The sequence below is a fragment of the Trachinotus anak genome, unplaced genomic scaffold (genome assembly GCF_046630095.1).
Source record: "Trachinotus anak isolate AG129_WGS33_773 ecotype Australia unplaced genomic scaffold, CSIRO_AGI_Tana_v1 ptg000028l, whole genome shotgun sequence".
Taxonomy (NCBI): domain Eukaryota; kingdom Metazoa; phylum Chordata; class Actinopteri; order Carangiformes; family Carangidae; genus Trachinotus; species Trachinotus anak.
Window position 1 is genome coordinate 21,661,901 of NW_027273879.1, and position 22,831 is coordinate 21,684,731.

Here is a 22,831-nt window from a genome sequence, read left to right on the forward strand (position 1 = left end):
TGCCCGACCACAGAAACTGAAAAGTTTCAAAACGAATGCATAACTGGTGTTACTGATCAGTGTTCACTCAATCTAAGTCATTTTCTGTGCAATTTGAAATAAGAGGAGTTCTACATACATGCCCGACCACAGAAACTGAAAAGTTTCAAAAAGAATGCATAACTGGTGTTACTGATCAGTGTTCACTCAATCTAAGTCATTTCTGTGCAATTTGAAATAAGAGGAGTTCTACATACATGCCCGACCACAGAAACTGAAAAGTCTCACAAAGATCGCATAACTGGTGTTTCTGATCAGTGTTCACTCAATCTAAGTCATTTTCTGTGCAATATGAGCCAAAAGCAGACAATCATGCATGCCGACCACAGAAACTGAAAAGTTTCACAAAGCTCGCATAACTGGTGTTTCTGTACAGTATTCACTCAATCTGAGTCATTTTCTGTGCAATTTGAAATAAGAGGAGTTCTACATACATGCCCGACCACAGAAACTGAAAAGTTTCCCAAACACCGCATATATGTTGTTTCTGATCAGTGTTCACTCAATCTAAGTCATTTTCTGTGCAATGTGACCTAAGAGTAGAACGACATACATGCCGACCTCAGAAACTGAAAAGTTTCCCAAACACCGCATATCTGTTGTTTCTGATCAGTGTTCACTCAATCTAAGTTATTTTCTGTGCAAAATGAGCCAAAAGCAGACAATCATGCATGCCGACCACAGAAACTGAAAAGTTTCAAAAAGAATGCATAACTGGTGTTACTGATCAGTGTTCACTCAATCTAAGTCATTTTCTGTGCAATATGAGCCAAAAGCAGACAATCATGCATGCCGACCTCAGAAACTGAAAAGTTTCACAAAGATCGCATAACTGGTGTTTCTGATCAGTGTTCACTCAAGCTAAGTCATTTTCTGTGCAATGTGACCTAAGAGTAGTACGACATATATGCCGACCTCAGAAACTGAAAAGTTTCCCAAACACCGCATATCTGTTGTTTCTGATCAGTGTTCACTCAATCTAAGTCATTTTCTGTGCAATTTGAAATAAGAGGAGTTCTACATACATGCCCGACCACAGAAACTGAAAAGTTTCACAAAGATCGCATAACTGGTGTTACTGATCAGTTTTCACTCAAGCTAAGTCATTTTCTGTGCAATTTGAAATAAGAGGAGTTCTACATACATGCCCGACCACAGAAACTGAAAAGTTTCCCAAACACCGCATATCTGTTGTTTCTGATTAGTGTTCACTCAATCTAAGTCATTTTCTGTGCAATATGAGCCAGTGTCCACTCAATCTAAGTCATTTTCTGTGCAATATGAGCCAAAAGCAGACAATCATGCATGCCAACCACAAAAACTGAAAAGTTTCCCAAACACCGCATATCCGTTGTTTCTGATCAGTGTTCACTCAATCTAAGTCATTTTCTGTGCAATATGAGCCAAAAGCAGACAATCATGCATGCCGACCACAGAAACTGAAAAGTTTCCCAAAGATCGCATAACTGGTGTTTCTGATCAGTGTTCACTCAATCTAAGTCATTTTCTGTGCAATTTGAAGTAAGAGGAGTTCTACATACATGCCCGACCACAGAAACTGAAAAGTTTCAAAAAGAATGCATAACTGGTGTTACTGATCAGTGTTCACTCAATCTAAGTCATTTTCTGTGCAATTTGAAATAAGAGGAGTTCTACATACATGCCCGACCACAGAAACTGAAAAGTTTCAAAAAGAATGCATAACTGGTGTTACTGATCAGTGTTCACTCAATCTAAGTCATTTCTGTGCAATTTGAAATAAGAGGAGTTCTACATACATGCCCGACCACAGAAACTGAAAAGTTTCACAAAGATCGCATAACTGGTGTTTCTGATCAGTGTTCACTCAATCTAAGTCATTTTCTGTGCAATATGAGCCAAAAGCAGACAATCATGCATGCCGACCACAGAAACTGAAAAGTTTCACAAAGATCGCATAACTGGTGTTTCTGTACAGTATTCACTCAATCTGAGTCATTTTCTGTGCAATTTGAAATAAGAGGAGTTCTACATACATGCCCGACCACAGAAACTGAAAAGTTTCCCAAACACCGCATATATGTTGTTTCTGATCAGTGTTCACTCAATCTAAGTCATTTTCTGTGCAATGTGACCTAAGAGTAGTACGACATACATGCCGACCTCAGAAACTGAAAAGTTTCCCAAACACCGCATATCTGTTGTTTCTGATCAGTGTTCACTCAATCTAAGTTATTTTCTGTGCAAAATGAGCCAAAAGCAGACAATCATGCATGCCGACCACAGAAACTGAAAAGTTTCAAAAAGAATGCATAACTGGTGTTACTGATCAGTGTTCACTCAATCTAAGTCATTTTCTGTGCAATATGAGCCAAAAGCAGACAATCATGCATGCCGACCTCAGAAACTGAAAAGTTTCCCAAACACCGCATATCTGTTGTTTCTGATCAGTGTTCACTCAATCTAAGTCATTTTCTGTGCAATTTGAAATAAGAGGAGTTCTACATACATGCCCGACCACAGAAACTGAAAAGTTTCACAAAGATCGCATAACTGGTGTTACTGATCAGTTTTCACTCAAGCTAAGTCATTTTCTGTGCAATTTGAAATAAGAGGAGTTCTACATACATGCCCGACCACAGAAACTGAAAAGTTTCCCAAACACCGCATATCTGTTGTTTCTGATTAGTGTTCACTCAATCTAAGTCATTTTCTGTGCAATATGAGCCAGTGTCCACTTAATCTAAGTCATTTTCTGTGCAATATGAGCCAAAAGCAGACAATCATGCATGCCGACCACAAAAACTGAAAAGTTTCCCAAACACCGCATATCCGTTGTTTCTGATCAGTGTTCACTCAATCTAAGTCATTTTCTGTGCAATATGAGCCAAAAGCAGACAATCATGCATGCCGACCACAGAAACTGAAAAGTTTCCCAAAGATCGCATAACTGGTGTTTCTGATCAGTGTTCACTCAATCTAAGTCATTTTCTGTGCAATTTGAAATAAGAGGAGTTCTACATACATGCCCGACCACAGAAACTGAAAAGTCTCACAAAGATCGCATAACTGGTGTTTCTGATCAGTGTTCACTCAATCTAAGTCATTTTCTGTGCAATATGAGCCAAAAGCAGACAATCATGCATGCCGACCACAGAAACTGAAAAGTTTCACAAAGATCGCATAACTGGTGTTTCTGTACAGTATTCACTCAATCTGAGTCATTTTCTGTGCAATTTGAAATAAGAGGAGTTCTACATACATGCCCGACCACAGAAACTGAAAAGTTTCCCAAACACCGCATATATGTTGTTTCTGATCAGTGTTCACTCAATCTAAGTCATTTTCTGTGCAATGTGACCTAAGAGTAGTACGACATGCATGCCGACCTCAGAAACTGAAAAGTTTCCCAAACACCGCATATCTGTTGTTTCTGATCAGTGTTCACTCAATCTAAGTCATTTTCTGTGCAATTTGAAATAAGAGGAGTTCTACATACATGCCCGACCACAGAAACTGAAAAGTTTCCCAAACACCGCATATATGTTGTTTCTGATCAGTGTTCACTCAATCTAAGTCATTTTCTGTGCAATGTGACCTAAGAGTAGTACGACATACATGCCGACCTCAGAAACTGAAAAGTTTCCCAAACACCGCATATCTGTTGTTTCTGATCAGTGTTCACTCAATCTAAGTCATTTTCTGTGCAATATGAGCCAAAAGCAGACAATCATGCATGCCGACCACAGAAACTGAAAAGTTTCACAAAGATCGCATAACTGGTGTTTCTGTACAGTATTCACTCAATCTGAGTCATTTTCTGTGCAATTTGAAATAAGAGGAGTTCTACATACATGCCGACCACAGAAACTGAAAAGTTTCCCAAACACCGCATATCTGTTGTTTCTGATCAGTGTTCACTCAATCTAAGTCATTTTCTGTGCAATTTGAAATAAGAGGAGTTCTACATATATGCCCGACCACAGAAACTGAAAAGTTTCACAAACACCGCATATCTGTTGTTTCTGATCAGTGTTCACTCAATCTAAGTCATTTTCTGTGCAATTTGAAATAAGAGGAGTTCTACATACATGCCGAGCTCAGAAACTGAAAACTTTCCCAAACACCGCATATCTGTTGTTTCTGATCAGTGTTCACTCAATCTAAGTCATTTTCTGTGCAATATGAGCCAAAAGCAGACAATCATGCATGCCGACCACAGAAACTGAAAAGTTTCACAAAGATCGCATAACTGGTGTTTCTGTACAGTATTCACTCAATCTGAGTCATTTTCTGTGCAATTTGAAATAAGAGGAGTTCTACATACATGCCGACCACAGAAACTGAAAAGTTTCCCAAACACCGCATATCTGTTGTTTCTGATCAGTGTTCACTCAATCTAAGTCATTTTCTGTGCAATTTGAAGTAAGAGGAGTTCTACATACATGCCCGACCACAGAAACTGAAAAGTTTCAAAAAGAATGCATAACTGGTGTTACTGATCAGTGTTCACTCAATCTAAGTCATTTTCTGTGCAATTTGAAATAAGAGGAGTTCTACATACATGCCCGACCACAGAAACTGAAAAGTTTCACAAAGATCGCATAACTGGTGTTACTGATCAGTTTTCACTCAAGCTAAGTCATTTTCTGTGCAATTTGAAATAAGAGGAGTTCTACATACATGCCCGACCACAGAAACTGAAAAGTTTCCCAAACACCGCATATCTGTTGTTTCTGATTAGTGTTCACTCAATCTAAGTCATTTTCTGTGCAATATGAGCCAGTGTCCACTCAATCTAAGTCATTTTCTGTGCAATATGAGCCAAAAGCAGACAATCATGCATGCCGACCACAAAAACTGAAAAGTTTCCCAAACACCGCATATCCGTTGTTTCTGATCAGTGTTCACTCAATCTAAGTCATTTTCTGTGCAATATGAAATAAGAGGAGTTCTACATACATGCCCGACCTCAGAAACTGAAAAGTCTCACAAAGATCGCATAACTGGTGTTTCTGATCAGTGTTCACTCAATCTAAGTCATTTTCTGTGCCATGTGACCTAAGAGTAGTACGACATACATGCCGACCTCAGAAACTGAAAAGTTTCCCAAACACCGCATATCTGTTGTTTCTGATCAGTGTTCACTCAATCTAAGTCATTTTCTGTGCAATTTGAAATAAGAGGAGTTCTACATACATGCCGAGCTCAGAAACTGAAAACTTTCCCAAACACCGCATATCTGTTGTTTCTGATCAGTGTTCACTCAATCTAAGTCATTTTCTGTGCAATATGAGCCAAAAGCAGACAATCATGCATGCCGACCACAGAAACTGAAAAGTTTCACAAAGATCGCATAACTGGTGTTTCTGTACGGTATTCACTCAATCTGAGTCATTTTCTGTGCAATTTGAAATAAGAGGAGTTCTACATACATGCCGACCACAGAAACTGAAAAGTTTCCCAAACACCGCATATCTGTTGTTTCTGATCAGTGTTCACTCAATCTAAGTCATTTTCTGTGCAATTTGAAGTAAGAGGAGTTCTACATACATGCCCGAACACAGAAACTGAAAAGTTTCAAAAAGAATGCATAACTGGTGTTACTGATCAGTGTTCACTCAATCTAAGTCATTTTCTGTGCAATTTGAAATAAGAGGAGTTCTACATACATGCCCGACCACAGAAACTGAAAAGTTTCAAAAAGAATGCATAACTGGTGTTACTGATCAGTGTTCACTCAATCTAAGTCATTTCTGTGCAATTTGAAATAAGAGGAGTTCTACATACATGCCCGACCACAGAAACTGAAAAGTTTCACAAAGATCGCATAACTGGTGTTACTGATCAGTTTTCACTCAAGCTAAGTCATTTTCTGTGCAATTTGAAATAAGAGGAGTTCTACATACATGCCCGACCACAGAAACTGAAAAGTTTCCCAAACACCGCATATCTGTTGTTTCTGATTAGTGTTCACTCAATCTAAGTCATTTTCTGTGCAATATGAGCCAGTGTCCACTCAATCTAAGTCATTTTCTGTGCAATATGAGCCAAAAGCAGACAATCATGCATGCCGACCACAAAAACTGAAAAGTTTCCCAAACACCGCATATCCGTTGTTTCTGATCAGTGTTCACTCAATCTAAGTCATTTTCTGTGCAATATGAAATAAGAGGAGTTCTACATACATGCCCGACCTCAGAAACTGAAAAGTCTCACAAAGATCGCATAACTGGTGTTTCTGATCAGTGTTCACTCAATCTAAGTCATTTTCTGTGCCATGTGACCTAAGAGTAGTACGACATACATGCCGACCTCAGAAACTGAAAAGTTTCCCAAACACCGCATATCTGTTGTTTCTGATCAGTGTTCACTCAATCTAAGTCATTTTCTGTGCAATTTGAAATAAGAGGAGTTCTACATACATGCCCGACCACAGAAACTGAAAAGTTTCAAAAAGAATGCATAACTGGTGTTTCTGATCAGTGTTCACTCAATCTAAGTTATTTTCTGTGCAATTTGAAATAAGAGGAGTTCTACATACATGCCCGACCACAGAAACTGAAAAGTTTCACAAAGATCGCATAACTGGTGATACTGATCAGTGTTCACTCAATCTAAGTCATTTTCTGTGCAATATGAGCCAAAAGCAGACAATCATGCATGCCGACCACAGAAACTGAAAAGTTTCACAAAGATCGCATATCTGTTGTTTCTGATCAGTGTTCACTCAATCTAAGTTATTTTCTGTGCAATTTGAAATAAAAGGAGTTCTACATACATGCCCGACCTCAGAAACTGAAAAGTTTCACAAAGATCGCATAACTGGTGTTTCTGTACAGTATTCACTCAATCTGAGTCATTTTCTCTGCAATTTGAAATAAGAGGAGTTCTACATACATGCCCGACCACAGAAACTGAAAAGTTTCCCAAACACCGCATATCTGTTGTTTCTGATCAGTGTTCACTCAATCTAAGTCATTTTCTGTGCAATATGAGCCAAAAGCAGACAATCATGCATGCCGACCTAAGAAACTGAAAAGTTTCCCAAAGATCGCATAACTGGTGTTTCTGATCAGTGTTCACTCAATCTAAGTCATTTTCTGTGCAATTTGAAATAAGAGGAGTTCTACATACATGCCGACCACAGAAACTGAAAAGTTTCACAAAGATCGCATAACTGGTGATACTGGTCAGTGTTCACTCAATCTAAGTCATTTTCTGTGCAATGTGACCTAAGAGTAGTACGACATACATGCCGACCTCAGAAACTGAAAAGTTTCCCAAACACCGCATATCTGTTGTTTCTGATCAGTGTTCACTCAATCTAAGTTATTTTCTGTGCAATTTGAAATAAAAGGAGTTCTACATACATGCCGAGCTCAGAAACTGAAAAGTTTCCCAAACACCGCATATCTGTTGTTTCTGATCAGTGTTCACTCAATCTAAGTCATTTTCTTTGCAATATGAGCCAAAAGCAGACAATCATGCATGCCGACCACAGAAACTGAAAAGTTTCACAAAGATCGCATATCTGTTGTTTCTGATCAGTGTTCACTCAATCTAAGTTATTTTCTGTGCAATTTGAAATAAAAGGAGTTCTACATACATGCCCGACCTCAGAAACTGAAAAGTTTCACAAAGATCGCATAACTGGTGTTTCTGTACAGTATTCACTCAATCTGAGTCATTTTCTCTGCAATTTGAAATAAGAGGAGTTCTACATACATGCCCGACCACAGAAACTGAAAAGTTTCCCAAACACCGCATATCTGTTGTTTCTGATCAGTGTTCACTCAATCTAAGTTATTTTCTGTGCAATTTGAAATAAGAGGAGTTCTACATACATGCCCGACCACAGAAACTGAAAAGTTTCCCAAACACCGCATATCTGTTGTTTCTGATCAGTGTTCACTCAATCTAAGTCATTTTCTGTGCAATTTGAAATAAGAGGAGTTCTACATACATGCCCGACCACAGAAACTGAAAAGTTTCCCAAACACCGCATATCTGTTGTTTCTGATCAGTGTTCACTCAATCTAAGTCATTTTCTGTGCAATATGAGCCAAAAGCAGACAATCATGCATGCCGACCACAGAAACTGAAAAGTTTCCCAAAGATCGCATAACTGGTGTTTCTGTACAGTATTCACTCAATCTGAGTCATTTTCTGTGCAATTTGAAATAAGAGGAGTTCTACATACATGCCGACCTCAGAAACTGAAAAGTTTCCCAAAGATCGCATAACTGGTGTTTCTGATCAGTGTTCACTCAATCTAAGTCATTTTCTGTGCAATTTGAAATAAGAGGAGTTCTACATACATGCCGACCACAGAAACTGAAAAGTTTCACAAAGATCGCATAACTGGTGATACTGGTCAGTGTTCACTCAATCTAAGTCATTTTCTGTGCAATGTGACCTAAGAGTAGTACGACATACATGCCGACCTCAGAAACTGAAAAGTTTCCCAAACACCGCATATCTGTTGTTTCTGATCAGTGTTCACTCAATCTAAGTTATTTTCTGTGCAATTTGAAATAAAAGGAGTTCTACATACATGCCGAGCTCAGAAACTGAAAAGTTTCCCAAACACCGCATATCTGTTGTTTCTGATCAGTGTTCACTCAATCTAAGTCATTTTCTGTGCAATATGAGCCAAAAGCAGACAATCATGCATGCCGACCACAGAAACTGAAAAGTTTCCCAAAGATCGCATAACTGGTGTTTCTGATCAGTGTTCACTCAATCTAAGTCATTTTCTGTGCAATTTGAAATAAGAGGAGTTCTACATACATGCCCGACCACAAAAACTGAAAAGTCTCACAAAGATCGCATAACTGGTGATACTGATGTGTTCACTCAATCTAAGTCATTTTCTGTGCAATATGAGCCAAAAGCAGACAATCATGCATGCCGACCACAGAAACTGAAAAGTTTCACAAAGATCGCATATCTGTTGTTTCTGATCAGTGTTCACTCAATCTAAGTTATTTTCTGTGCAATTTGAAATAAAAGGAGTTCTACATACATGCCCGACCTCAGAAACTGAAAAGTTTCACAAAGATCGCATAACTGGTGTTTCTGTACAGTATTCACTCAATCTGAGTCATTTTCTGTGCAATTTGAAATAAGAGGAGTTCTACATACATGCCCGACCTCAGAAACTGAAAAGTTTCCCAAACACCGCATATCTGTTGTTTCTGATTAATGTTCACTCAATCTAAGTCATTTTCTGTGCAATGTGACCTAAGAGTATTACGACATACATGCCGACCTCAGAAACTGAAAAGTTTCCCAAACACCGCATATCTGTTGTTTCTGTACAGTATTCACTCAATCTAAGTCATTTTCTGTGCAATATGAGCCAAAAGCAGACAATCATGCATGCCGACCACAGAAACTGAAAAGTTTCACAAAGATCGCATAACTGGTGTTTCTGTACAGTATTCACTCAATCTAAGTCATTTTCTGTGCAATTTGACATCAAAGTAGTACGACATGCATGCCGACCTCAGAAACTGAAAAGTTTCCCAAAGATCGCATAACTGGTGATACTGATCAGTGTTCACTCAATCTGAGTCATTTTCTGTGCAATTTGAAATAAGAGGAGTTCTACATACATGCCCGACCACAAAAACTGAAAAGTCTCACAAAGATCGCATAACTGGTGTTTCTGATCAGTGTCCACTCAATCTAAGTAATTTTCTGTGCAATATGAGCCAAAAGCAGACAATCATACATGCCTACCTCAGAAACTGAAAAGTTTCCCAAACACCGCATATCTGTTGTTTCTGATCAGTGTTCACTCAATCTAAGTCATTTTCTGTGCAATTTGAAATAACTCAATCTAAGTCATTTTCTGTGCAATGTGACCTGAAATAAGGGAGCCATTCCATCCGACCTCAGAAACAGAAAAGTTCTACAAAGATCGCATAACTGTTGTTTCAGAACAGTATTCAGTCATTCTGAATTTTTTTCTGTGCAATGTGATCTAAAAGCAGGGATTCATTCCTGCCGACCTGAGAAAGTCAAATACTTAACACAAATCAAACAACTGTTGATCCTGACCAGTATTCACTTCATGTTTTGTATTTCACTTTGTCTGGGTCAAAAAATTACAATGTACACGGCGGCCCGTTGGTTCGGGCGCGTACCACGTGAGCGCAAGACAGGCTTAGCAGGCAATCACCGGTTCGATTCTCTACCGGCCCGACTCTTCCCTGCATGTCATTCCGCTCTCCATACAAACTGTGCTCTGATGTTCCGACTTAATGGACCGGAAGCATATTCAGCATATATTCTTTAATTATGCTAACCAAAAATGCAAAATTATATCACTAGATTTCAGTGTTGAAGCACAATTACATTCATCATTTTCGTAAAGGCATACTAACCTAAAAACCTGTTATTGAATCACGAGACAGTTTCAGAACTATAGAGACACAGAGCAACATGGGTCTAATTATATAAATTAAATTACAATAATTGATTTGTCACTTTCCCGATGGTCTGAATAACTCTCTGCTGCTGTCATGTCTCGAGTGTCTATGGAGCAGCAACGTCATCATTACTTTTTCTAACTGTATTTTTGCATCTCTCATTGAAACGACCATTTGGAAAGGCAAGGGAAGAGAGAGAACGCATTAGTTTAACAAGGAAACATGGCTTTACTAAATACACATTGAATGTTAGGTAATGCAAAAATGAACTTTTGAAAACTTCATTCATTAATTTTTTTCATTCATTTTCCATGCCGCTTATCAGAGGCCCGGTCACGGGGGTGGGGGCGTTGGAGCCAATCCCAGCTGATATTGCGCGAGGGCGGGGTACACCCTCTGACTGTGATGGACAGGAAGAATGTTTTCATTTTACGAAATTCTGGGGACATTTTTGCTTTTATTAGATAGGACAGGAGAGAGTGACAGGAAAGGGGCAAAAGGAGACGTAATGACATGAACGAAAGAGTTGGGGTGTCGGGAGTCGAACCGGTGACTCCGCTGATGAAAAGATCGCTTCACATGTTATATGCACTAACCACTCAGCTACCCAGCGACCACTCTCTTTCAGGATATTTTCATACCTTTTCTTAATTTGGATGATACGTCTCCTCTGTTTCTCCCACATCAAAGAATCGCCGCCGCCAGACGCCCCTGGGTCACACTTTTTCTTAATGTGGACGGTTAGTCTCTCTCTCCCACATCAAAACCTCGCGCCGCCTCTTTGATCTGCCCGCCTTACTCCCTTCAGAGCATCCTGCAACCACATGCCCTGCAAAGCACTCGCATCCATGCACCGTGTTGTATCACCGTCTGTGTGATGGAAGTAAATGTAAGTAGCAGTGGTTAACGATCTTGCTTGTTTAAGACACTTTACTTTCTCAGCACCAGAGAATCTGAATTTGATTATGTCAAGTATTTGTGGAGGAGTGCTAATGTTAGCTAGTTAATTTTTGCCCGAAGTTACAGTTTAGCTAGCTAATGTTGGCTAACTGATAGTGTATCCTTTCAAATATGGGTGATCAGTTGTGCGCAGTGAGACTGGTGGATTTTGTTGTGGAGATGGGGTGATCCGATCACAGGTGGACAGGTAACGCACGCAAGAGGCACTGAGACTACATCAGATCATGTCTGTGGCCACATTCTTTTAGCAATGTGAACGCAAACGTGTGGCCACACTAAAAGACTGCCTACTCAGTTGTGCCGCCACAGTTTCACAATGAAACCAGAATATTTGACTCTGTCAAGTGGCTTAAGGCTTATCTCATTTGAGCTGTGCAGAGCCGATGATTGCCCAGCTCCTCCGTCTGTCTGATTGGCTAAATACATAAGTGTTCATTTGCTCATTTGTTCATTTTACATCTGTCTACTTGTAAGATGCATGTTTTTGGCAGGTAATGAACAAGGCCATAGAGTTTATCAATGGCAGTGGTGGTTCAGTTTGTCTTTTGAAGTTATAATACTTTTGTATTTCTTTTTTTTTTTAACCCTAATCTAATGTATTGTATTAAAAGACGTGAGAGATGTGGGATCCTTTCCCTTAATAAATAAAATAAATTGAGTAAATAAATAGATATTAACAATAACAAAAAGTGAATGGATAAATAAATGAATTAATAATATTTCAAAATAATATAATAACAGAAATAAGAAATTAATAATAATTGTAGTGATAGTAATGGTAATATTAATAATGATGAAATAATAGTAATATTAATAATAATGAAATAAGAGAATAGAATGTACTAAAGCAAACCCAGGAATACAAAATGGATAAAAATAAATGAATAAAAAATTGAAGTATGATAGTAATGGTGGTATACATGATTACACAGAAAACTGAGAGAGTAAGCCTATGGATTCTGTACATAACAATAATAATAGTAGTTATAATGTTAAAAAAAAAAATAGTAAAGAGAAAAAAAGGATAGCAACTTAATTGTTGGAGTGTGTATATAGAAACCACGCCGGAAGTTGGTGGACAAAAAAAGAAAGAAAAAACAGAATAAATAAAGGAACCATCAAATAGAGAAGTAATAATAATCATAATAGTGATCGTAATAGTAATAACAAGAATAAGTATGAACAGTGATAATGATAATGACGTAGATAATGAACGGAGGAAGAACTCAGTAGTGTAGAAAATTAATGAAGGGTTGCTATGTGGGGTATGGTTCTGATATCGGGCTGTTATTGTGAGTTGATGAATATTCTAGAGAGATATATTCCAGAGTACGTTTTTCCAGAGTGTTGTGGTGTTCCTTCATTTCAAGTTCATGAGGATAGTCTTCTTGGCGATAGCTAGGGCAATGAGGAGGGTTCTGCTGTTTGTTGTGTTAATGTTGATAGCTGACATGTCTCCTAATAAGCAGAGTGAGGGGGAAAGTGGAATGTGGCAGCCAAAGATGGCAGATAGTGATCGTATGACTTTTTTTCCAAAATTGGTGAATGGGTGTGCAGTGCCAGGTGCCATGTAGGTTTCTGGCCTGTTTGGGTGCAATTGGTACAAATTTCAGAAGTGAATCCCATTCTAAATATTTTTTGCCCAAGGTAGTGAGTTGTATGGAGTACATATGTATGGAGACTAGAGAATAAGTTGAGAATGAGAGTTCCAGATTACAGGCTGTTATGTTACATTTTGCTTGTATACAGGATTTAAGTTGTAAGTATTCTAAGAAGTGGTCACTCTCGATGCCATACTTGCCATACTGGTCAGAGTCAATTTGATTCAATTTTATTTGTATAGAGCCAAATCACAATATACATTATCTCAAGGCACTTTACAGGGTAAAGTCAAGACCTTACTTTGTTACAGAGAAAAACCCAAGAATTCCCACAAAGAGCAAGTGCTTGGCGACAGGGGGGGAGGAAAAACTCCTTTTAACAGCAAGAAACCTCCAACAGAACCAGGCTCAGGGTGGGCGGCCATCTGCCTCGACTGGTTGGGTTTAGGAGGAGAAAAAAAGGGGGAGTGGGGGGAGGAGAGAGGGGAAAAGAGAGAGAGAGAGAGAGAGACCAGGAACAGCTGTATAGGTAATGGTGTGATCAATAATAATGACAGATTACAGTGGTTAATAGTAATGATGAGTAGTGGTGGACCTGGATCCTGCTGCTCCAGAGGCAGAGATACCTGCAGAATGAGGACAGAGAGAGGGAGAGAGAGGAGAAGCACAAACTACGGAGGAGAGGAAAAAAAAACGTTAAAAAAAGTTAAAAAGTTAATGGCATAAAGTAGTCAAGAGAGAGAGAGAGAGAGAGCCCAGTGCATCATGGAAATCCCCCAGCAGTCTAGCTCTATAGCAGCATAACTAAGGGATGGTTCAGGACAGCCTGCCCTGAACCACAAGCCAGCCCTAACTATAAGCTTTACCAAACAGGACAGTTTTAAGCCTGATCTCAAAGGTAGAGAGGGTGTCGGCCTCCTGAACCCACACAGGGAGCTGGTTCCACAGGAGAGGGGCCTGATAGCTGAAGGCTCCACCCCCCATTTTGCTATTACAAACTCTGGGAACCACAAGTAGACCTGCATTTAGAGAGCGAAGTGTCCAATTGGGTCAGATGATTGAATGAAGCCAGTTTATTATTATGGAAGATATGCTTGAGGTGTGTGATTCCTTTTTCAGCCCAGGTGCAGAAGTTAAGTGGTGCTTTATTGATAAGAAAGTCTGGATTATTCCATATTGGGGTGAGGTTAGATGGTGTAAGGACAGAGTTTGTGATTTGGTGGAATTTCCACCAGGCTGTCAGAGTCGCTGATATTGTTGGTGTTAAGTCTCAAGTATGAGTCTCAAGTATGAGACTTAACACATAATATTTGTTCTATGTCTAACCATGTGTTATCTGAGTGGCAATGGATGCATTTGCATTCACACTGCTAAAAGAATGTGGCCATGTGGCCCAGAGCCTTTGGTCTGGGTGATCGGATCTCAAATGTGTCCTCAATATGTCCTGGGTACAGTCACAACTCTACTTAGAGCTGTCTGGGTGTGATTGGATCACCAGAGATGGATGTTAATCCCAGGTTTTAACAGGGCCTATGAGTGCCACCAAATAGTGATTTTCCCTCTAAAGCTCTGAGATGGTCTATGTATGTATCAGATCTATGTATTGGTATTATTCTTTCTTCTTTCCTCTCCAAATTATCATCTGATAACCCTTCAGATTTATCTGGTGACCCTTTATATAAAACTCTATATAAAGTAGTTCAAAGAGTAACATGCTGCTGAAAACTGATGCTTCAGTATTAATCATCTGATGATGTCATATACAATAATACATTAGTCAGATGGACCTAACTGTTACTTTCAGAAGACACTTGTAAGAATTAGGACTCAGAGATGATAATGCAGTGTGTATTTTCTGTGGCTGTCCTGCAGGTTTCAAACTGAACAGGAAAGTATGGGTGATGTGAGTTTTACATTTATGTACTGTTGAAGCAGAGGGAGGCCATAATGACAGTCAGCAGGCAGGAGGAGGTCAAGAGGACACAGTGAGCAGGCAGGACCTTTGAAGGACATTTGTGACATCCTGGGTGATAGACGGACATTGCCTTCCAACATCGTGTACGTCAAGGAGGAGAGCCCAGAAGAATCAACCCGAACCCAAACCTCAATTTTTTAAGGTAAGACTGATTTGATGGAATCTTTTGTAGGGCTGCAGCAGGCCCATGCACAGACATTTTGAGGGGTAGGTGCTCAAGGGGAAAAGGGGACATTCCTCTCATAATTATTAAATTAAATAAAGTTACTTTCATATTTATTCATTTCAATACTCTACACTTGCAGATAAAATTATCAATTTGCACAGAGACAATGGTCTTTAGTACTTTTCTACATTTATCACAAGAACAGGCAACACCAAAGAAAACAATGACACACTGTGTTTTAGGGCATTTTCACGTGTATAGATTTGTCTATAAAATAATAATTCAGTCTCAACAAATAAAGATTTGTTGATGTAAAACTGAAAAAAGCTGGTCTCTAACTATATAAAATAATGATAAACCAACCAATCTACCTTCCAAACTAGAATGCAGCAACAATTAGGCTCATTGTATTCTGTGTACTGTACAAGGAACACACTGTGTACCCCTGGAAAGGGAGCATTATGTTGCTATTGGTCTGTATTGAGCTGTTTTAATAGTAGTTTAATTTCACAACAGTGACAAACAATACCAAGGCTTAGGACAAACACTCGTTACTTGGTTGTCACCGGTGAAGGTAGGTCAGTGAAAAGAGCTGCTCTGCGGTCCTCTCAGTCTGTGTAGGTTAACTGTGGAGACTGTGACGAGGGAAGCTGAAACACAGTCATTGGTCAATTCAGCATGTTTTTTAGATGAGAACTGATGCCACGAGACAAATTTAATTACTTAAATATTAACTTAGAAAAGGAGAAATAAATAAAAAAAGTATTGTAAAAAGAGCACTTATCTGATCAGATGCCAAAAAGGCAGGTGCTTGAACACCATCAGAGGTTTGTCTGTGCGCATGCTTGGGGTGCAGTGATGAGTCTACTATTATACTATAGACTATTTTAAGTCAACGCGTCATTTCCCATACATTGGTTTATTTATGGCAGCCAGCCGCAACATAAACATTAACTTAAAATACCACAAAACATTAATAGAAAATAGACATATATTTCTTTTCTATTTTATCATTTACGGTTGCACTGTTCCTCTGCTCTTAACTCTGCTCTCTGTTCTCTGTTCTCTGCACAAGGTACAGACATGCACGAGATACAGACACAAACACATACAAACACGCGGAACAAACAGCAGGGCAGAGAGGCTGCACTGGACACAGAACCAGGTGAAGAAAAGTTGACTCAAGTACACTATTGCTGTACTTTATGTTATTTTAGGTGCAATAAAAAGTAAAAGGCTAATAAGAACTTTATCAAACCAACTGTTCAACAAGCATCTATAAAAGAGATATTTTCAACTATTTTGTCCGATGTCTCCCAGTGTTATTTACACGACATCACTCTTTCTAACAATAGCCAATTGTTAGAAAAAGCTAAAAGGAAAGCTGTCTTCATTTACCACAAATTGAGCAACTGCTCAGACAAAAAAGCCAATTAAAGGGTCACTGTGAACCAATAACAGTCTCATAGAAACAGATTCAGACAGCCAGGGATTAATAGGTCATATTAGCTGTATGAACCAATCCTGTCAACTTGTGGAGATGAGGGGGCGGACAAAATAAACCCAAGACCTTGTCAGGACAGAGGGCCAGAGTTTGCACTTGCACAGCCGATGACACTGTGTTAGTTAGCACTAGCACAGCTACTGACGCGGTTACAAGATAACAAACAACGTAATCAGTGAGCTACGCATACAGTTCTGACATGTCTTCCAGGAACCAATTTTGATCACAATAAACTCAAAAACTCCTGAGTCTGGGTATGACTGAGGCACAAACATGCAGCTCAGACTTTGTGATGTTTCCTCCACTAACCATCTTGATATGCTCTGTTGTTTCACCTGTAAACCAAGTGCAAGCAGCAGTGGCGGGTGGGGCATAAGGCCTGATCCAGATTTTTTCAATGAGGAGTGTAGATGTGCTTACAGCCCCAGTTTTTGATTTTTTTTTTCACCTTTTATGCGGGAAAACCATGTTAAACAAAATATTAATCATAGCAGATTTTTACAGAGTTTAAAACATTTCTGGAGAGAAATGAAAACGATCTCCATCCAGACAAAGCTGGTAGTCAAGGCTGATAAGACCCAATCGGGGAGCGACTGTGGTTGTCTATATCATTGTTTCCAGAGGTCTCTGTTTTGCCCATCCAGACTACAAACGCATGGCTGGAGTTTTCAAACTAACACAGGGCCAGCATCATTTCCAAATGTCTCCGTTTAGAAAATTCAGGAGTAGTGTGGATGCCAGGCACAAATGTAGCAAAAGTGATGCATTTTAAAATGAGAACAGTAGTGTGGACATAGCCAGAAAGTAACAGCTGTGATAGAGCTTAGGAGGACAAGAGCCGGCTGTGTTGAACACTGCAGACAGAGTAGCAAAGGACACTTGCTACACTGATGTAGCAAGGGACACTGATGAGGACCTGATGGTGGATGACAATGTGTTTAAAGTCCCTGCTCTCAAGAGAAAGCAGATGAACACCAGTGGCTTTCAGGCCAAGAATAGCGTAGTAGGCAGGTTGAGAGAGCAGCAGCAGGAGGAGCATCCAGAGCCTGAGACTATCTACACACCCAACACAGTGCACAGAGATCAGTATTTAAATGAGCTCTGTGTGATTTTAAGTCAGTGTGGTCCTGAACAGTTTTTAATTGGAGGAGATTTCAACTGTGCAGAGAACAATGAGCTGGACATTAGCCACACTGAGCCTCATGCTGCTTCAAAATGTGCCACAAAGCAGCTGGTGTAGGCTCACAGGTTAAATGATGTATGGAGAGAAATGCACAGACAGTAACACATGAGTGTTCAGAAACGGTAGTGATCCTTCCGCAGGTTCACGTACGGACTTGTTCAGACAGCCAGGGATTAATACTTGTTACGACTTTTGCTTACTATTTTCCTATTTTTCTATGGCCAGATGAGACAGTTGGGTTCTTTTTTGTTGTTTTTTTTTGTTGTTGTTTTTTGTTTTAAGCATCAGTTCAATATTTTAAAAGGGTGTAGGATACTGCAGGATACTGGGGTTCTGATCAGATCATTCCCACAGTGTTGTGTAATGTGTTATTGCAAATCTGAAATACAAGTCTGCATACTGGCACTGGAACACTTGTTTGTTATTAGATGCACATTTAACATTTTAGAAACTCATCTCAGTAACACTTTGACAGAACTTCTTGAAATTTGAGTCCAACTTGAGTCACAACTTGAGTCCAACTAAATGTTGGACTCAAGTTGTGCCAACATTTAGTTGGACTCAAGGATGAACTGATAAGATTTTTGTGGTCAAAGGTCAAGGTCTTGGTGACCTCACCATACACAGTTATTTCTTCAAATTTGGTACGAAAGAACTGATTAGATTTTGGTGGTCAGTGTCAAGGGTATTGTGACTTCACAAAATACTTTTTAGCATTACTCAAGACTTCACACAGCAATTATGACAAAATTTCACACAAATGGTTAATATTTTATATGACTCTGGAAAAACAAAGATGTGATCTGAAATTAGTCTGACAGGTGGAGGCATACAACTGTGTGTAAATTCTAGTTTTGGAAAGTTTTTAGAACTTGGAAAGGAGATTTTACATTGTTGAAGCAGTGGTGGGATTGTGGGAAAGTGGAAATCAAGTAGCTTTGTCACCAGTACACTCTCAATGTCTCTTGTGAAAAGGCGGCATTGAAGACCTCCAATCAGAAAAGGCATACTAGTTCTGATCTGATCAGACTGTACAGAAAAACTGGAAGGAAGTGGAGGAGAAGGTGGAGGGAAGGTTGGCCAAGTGGGGGTAGCTGTTACCTCACATATTGTACAGAGGAAGAGTTCTGATTATGAATAATTTGGTTCCATCAACTCTCTGGCACAGGTTAAAAAGTGTATGGATCCCCCTGCTGGTCTGTTACAGAATGTGCTGTCCATCATGGTTAACCTCTTTTGGGTACTGTAAATAATTTTTTTTTAATAATTTTATGCTATGGTATACTTTCACTGAAGTTCAGAGGGAAATATTGTACTTTTTACTCCAATACACTCATCTGGCGATGGTTATTTTTAGTAATAGTTATTTTTAACATGAGTATTTCACACAAAGGTTAGTTTAACAAGCATTAAAATGCAATGCATAGTTAGAGATTAAACCTGTGGTTTCAAAGCTTTTTGGCCTCTGACATTTTACAAAAAGCAGTGTGCAGACAGGGTCACATTTCAGATATCTATGAGTTATTAACAGCTCCACTAAATAGTGATTTTTCCCTGTAAACTTGTCACATGGTTTCATTTCAATACATCTCAACAAAAATCAAAGAATAGAGAAAAAGTCCAAAAGATGAAAACAGGTGTATGTTTCCTCTCAGATTAATCAACTAAGTAATGGTTAGGTTCCTGCCACTCAGTCAGAGGGACCTAACCATTACTTTTCTGATGTAATCTAACTACATTTTGCTGCTAATACTCATGTACTTTTACGAAGGCAGGATTTTTCATGCAGGATTTACAATGGAGGATTTGCTGTATTGGTACCTTTGCTGAAGTAAAGGGTCTGAATACTACCTCCACCACTGTTATTAGTTCAAAGGCTGCTTAATCGAAGAGTTAATTCATAGATGAGCATGAGCAAGCGGAGTGGAGATAAGTTGCTGAAAAAGAGTAAGATGAAATTTGTAAGAATTAGGACTCAGAGATGACATTACTGTGTTTGTTTTCTGTGGTTGTGCTGTTGTATTAAGCAAGCAGAGGGAGAACATAATGACATCAGCATGCAGGAGGAAGTCAAGAGGACAGTGAAGACCTAGATGGATTTTTGACATACTGGGTGAGAGCTGGACATTGCTTTCTAACATTGTCGATGCCAGGGAGGACAGGCCAGAAGAGTCAACCCAAACCTTTGTGGTCAATTTTTTAAGGTAAGACTGATTGGATAGAAGCTTTTGTAGGGCTGAATTCGCCATAATTAATGTCAACATTGAAAATGCTTCAACATCAATATTTTTAGGTAGACACATTGTTTCCCATACAGGTAGGGCTGCATATTCAGTCGACACAGACACACACGCACAGAGGAACATGCCTACATGCTGTATAGACATCTGCCTCACTCTTTGTGACGTTGACCATGTCATGGGTTCTGGTTCTGGTGTGGATCGGTGTTGAACTAGAAATGATGATCTGCTGCGATGGTTTGTGTGGGGGTCTGACTACAGTTTTGCTCCATAATACTTTGTGATGTTTTGAGACAGAAGCTTATAGAATTCATTATAAACAATCTTTTGCTGCATCTTCTTCAACATATCATGACGTTCATCAGTTTGTTAGTTTCTGAGGTCTGCAGGTGTGAAGCACTATTTTTAGGAGAAAGTGAACAGAAAATCACACAGTATGAGTGAAAACAGATCAGAATCAACAGTTGTTAGTTTCGTGTGATGTATTTCAGTTTCTGAGATCTGCAGGACAGAAGCACTAGTTTTAGGAGACAGTGAACTGAAAATTAGTGAAGGTGAGTGAATACTGATCAGAATCAATGGTTGTGTGATTTGTGTGATGTGTTTGAGTCTCTGAGGTCAGCAGGTATAAAGCAATATTTTTAGGTCTCATTGCACAGAAAATGATTCATATGAGTAATACTGTTCAGAATCAACAGTTGTGCGTTTTTGGTGAAGCTTTTGAGTTTTTGACGTCGGCAGATATCAAACAGTAATCTTAGGATACAGTCAGCTTAAAAAGACTCAGATGAGTGAATACTGTTCAGTTGTGCGTTTTTGGTGAAGCTTTTGAGTTTTTGACGTCGGCAGACATCAAACAGTAATCTTAGGATACAGTCATCTTAAAATGACTGAATGTGAGTGAATACTGTTCAGTTGTGCGTTTTTGGTGAAGCTTTTGAGTTTTTGACGTCGGCAGATATCAAACAGTAATCTTAGTATACAGTCAGCTTAAAATGACTCAGATGAGTGAATATCAGTTGTGCGTTTTTGGTGAAGCTTTTGAGTTTTTGACGTCGGCAGATATCAAACAGTAATCTTAGTATACAGTCATCTTAAAATGACTGAATGTGAGTGAATACTGTTCAGTTGTGCGTTTTTGGTGAAGCTTTTGAGTTTTTGACGTCGGCAGACATCAAACAGTAATCTTAGTATACAGTCAGCTTAAAATGACTCAGATGACTGAATACTGTTCAGTTGTGCGTTTTTGGTGAAGCTTTTGAGTTTTTGACGTCGGCAGATATCAAACAGTAATCTTAGGATACAGTCCGTTTAAAATGACTGAATGTGAGTGAATACTGTTCAGTTGTGCGTTTTTGGTAAAGCTTTTGAGTTTTTGACGTCGGCAGATATCAAACAGTAATCTTAGTATACAGTCAGCTTAAAATGACTCAGATGACTGAATATCAGTTGTGCGTTTTTGGTGAAGCTTTTGAGTTTTTGACGTCGGCAGATATCAAACAGTCATCTTAGTATACAGTCATCTTAAAATGACTCAGATGAGTGAATACTGTTCAGTTGTGCGTTTTTGGTGAAGCTTTTGAGTTTTTGACGTCGGCAGATATCAAACAGTAATCTTAGGATACAGTCATCTTAAAATGACTCAGATGACTGAATACTGTTCAGTTGTGCGTTTTTGGTGAAGCTTTTGAGTTTTTGACGCCGGCAGATATCAAACAGTAATCTTAGGATACAGTCAGCTTAAAATGACTGAATGTGAGTGAATAGTGTTCGGTTGTGCGTTTTTGGTGAAGCTTTTGAGTTTTTGACGTCGGCAGATATCAAACAGTAATCTTAGTATTCAGTCATCTTAAAATGACTCAGATGACTGAATACTGTTCAGTTGTGCGTTTATGGTGAAGCTTTTGAGTTTTTGACGTCGGCAGAGATCAAACAGTCATGTTAGTATACAGTCAGCTTAAAATGATTGAATGTGAGTGAATAGTGTTCGGTTTTGCGTTTTTGGTGAAGCTTTTGAGTTTTTGACGTCGGCAGATATCAAACAGTAATCTTAGTATACAGTCAGCTTAAAATGACTGAATGTGAGTGAATACTGTTCAGTTGTGCGTTTTTGGTGAAGCTTTTGAGTTTTTGACGTCGGCAGATATCAAACAGTAATCTTAGGATACAGTCATCTTAAAATGACTGAATGTGAGTGAATACTGTTCAGTTGTGCGTTTTTGGTGAAGCTTTTGAGTTTTTGACGTCGGCAGATATCAAACAGTAATCTTAGGATACAGTCATCTTAAAATGACTGAATGTGAGTGAATACTGTTCAGATGTGCGTTTTTGGGAAAGCTTTTGAGTTTTTGACGTCGGCAGATATCAAACAGTAATCTTAGTATACAGTCATCTTAATATGACTCAGATGACTGAATATCAGTTGTGCGTTTTTGGTGAAGCTTTTGAGTTTTTGACGTCGGCAGATATCAAACAGTAATCTTAGGATACAGTCAGCTTAAAATGACTCAGATGACTGAATACTGTTCAGTTGTGCGTTTTTGGTGAAGCTTGTGAGTTTTTGACGTCGGCAGATATCAAACAGTAATCTTAGGATACAGTCCGTTTAAAATGACTGAATGTGAGTGAATACTGTTCAGTTGTGCGTTTTTGGTAAAGCTTTTGAGTTTTTGACGTCGGCAGATATCAAACAGTAATCTTAGTATACAGTCATCTTAAAATGACTGAATATGAGTGAATAGTGTT

General features: G+C 39.0%; 1 long non-coding RNA gene across 1 annotated transcript; it reads left to right on the forward strand.

Annotated features, from left to right (window-relative positions):
- The first annotated feature begins 11,116 nt into the window (after positions 1 to 11,116).
- Positions 11,117 to 21,513, forward strand: LOC139611673 (uncharacterized). Its single transcript, XR_011686341.1, has 3 exons — positions 11,117 to 11,346; positions 14,951 to 15,135; positions 19,874 to 21,513. It is a non-coding gene; the product is annotated as an uncharacterized lncRNA (long non-coding RNA).
- Positions 21,514 to 22,831: the final 1,318 nt, after the last annotated feature.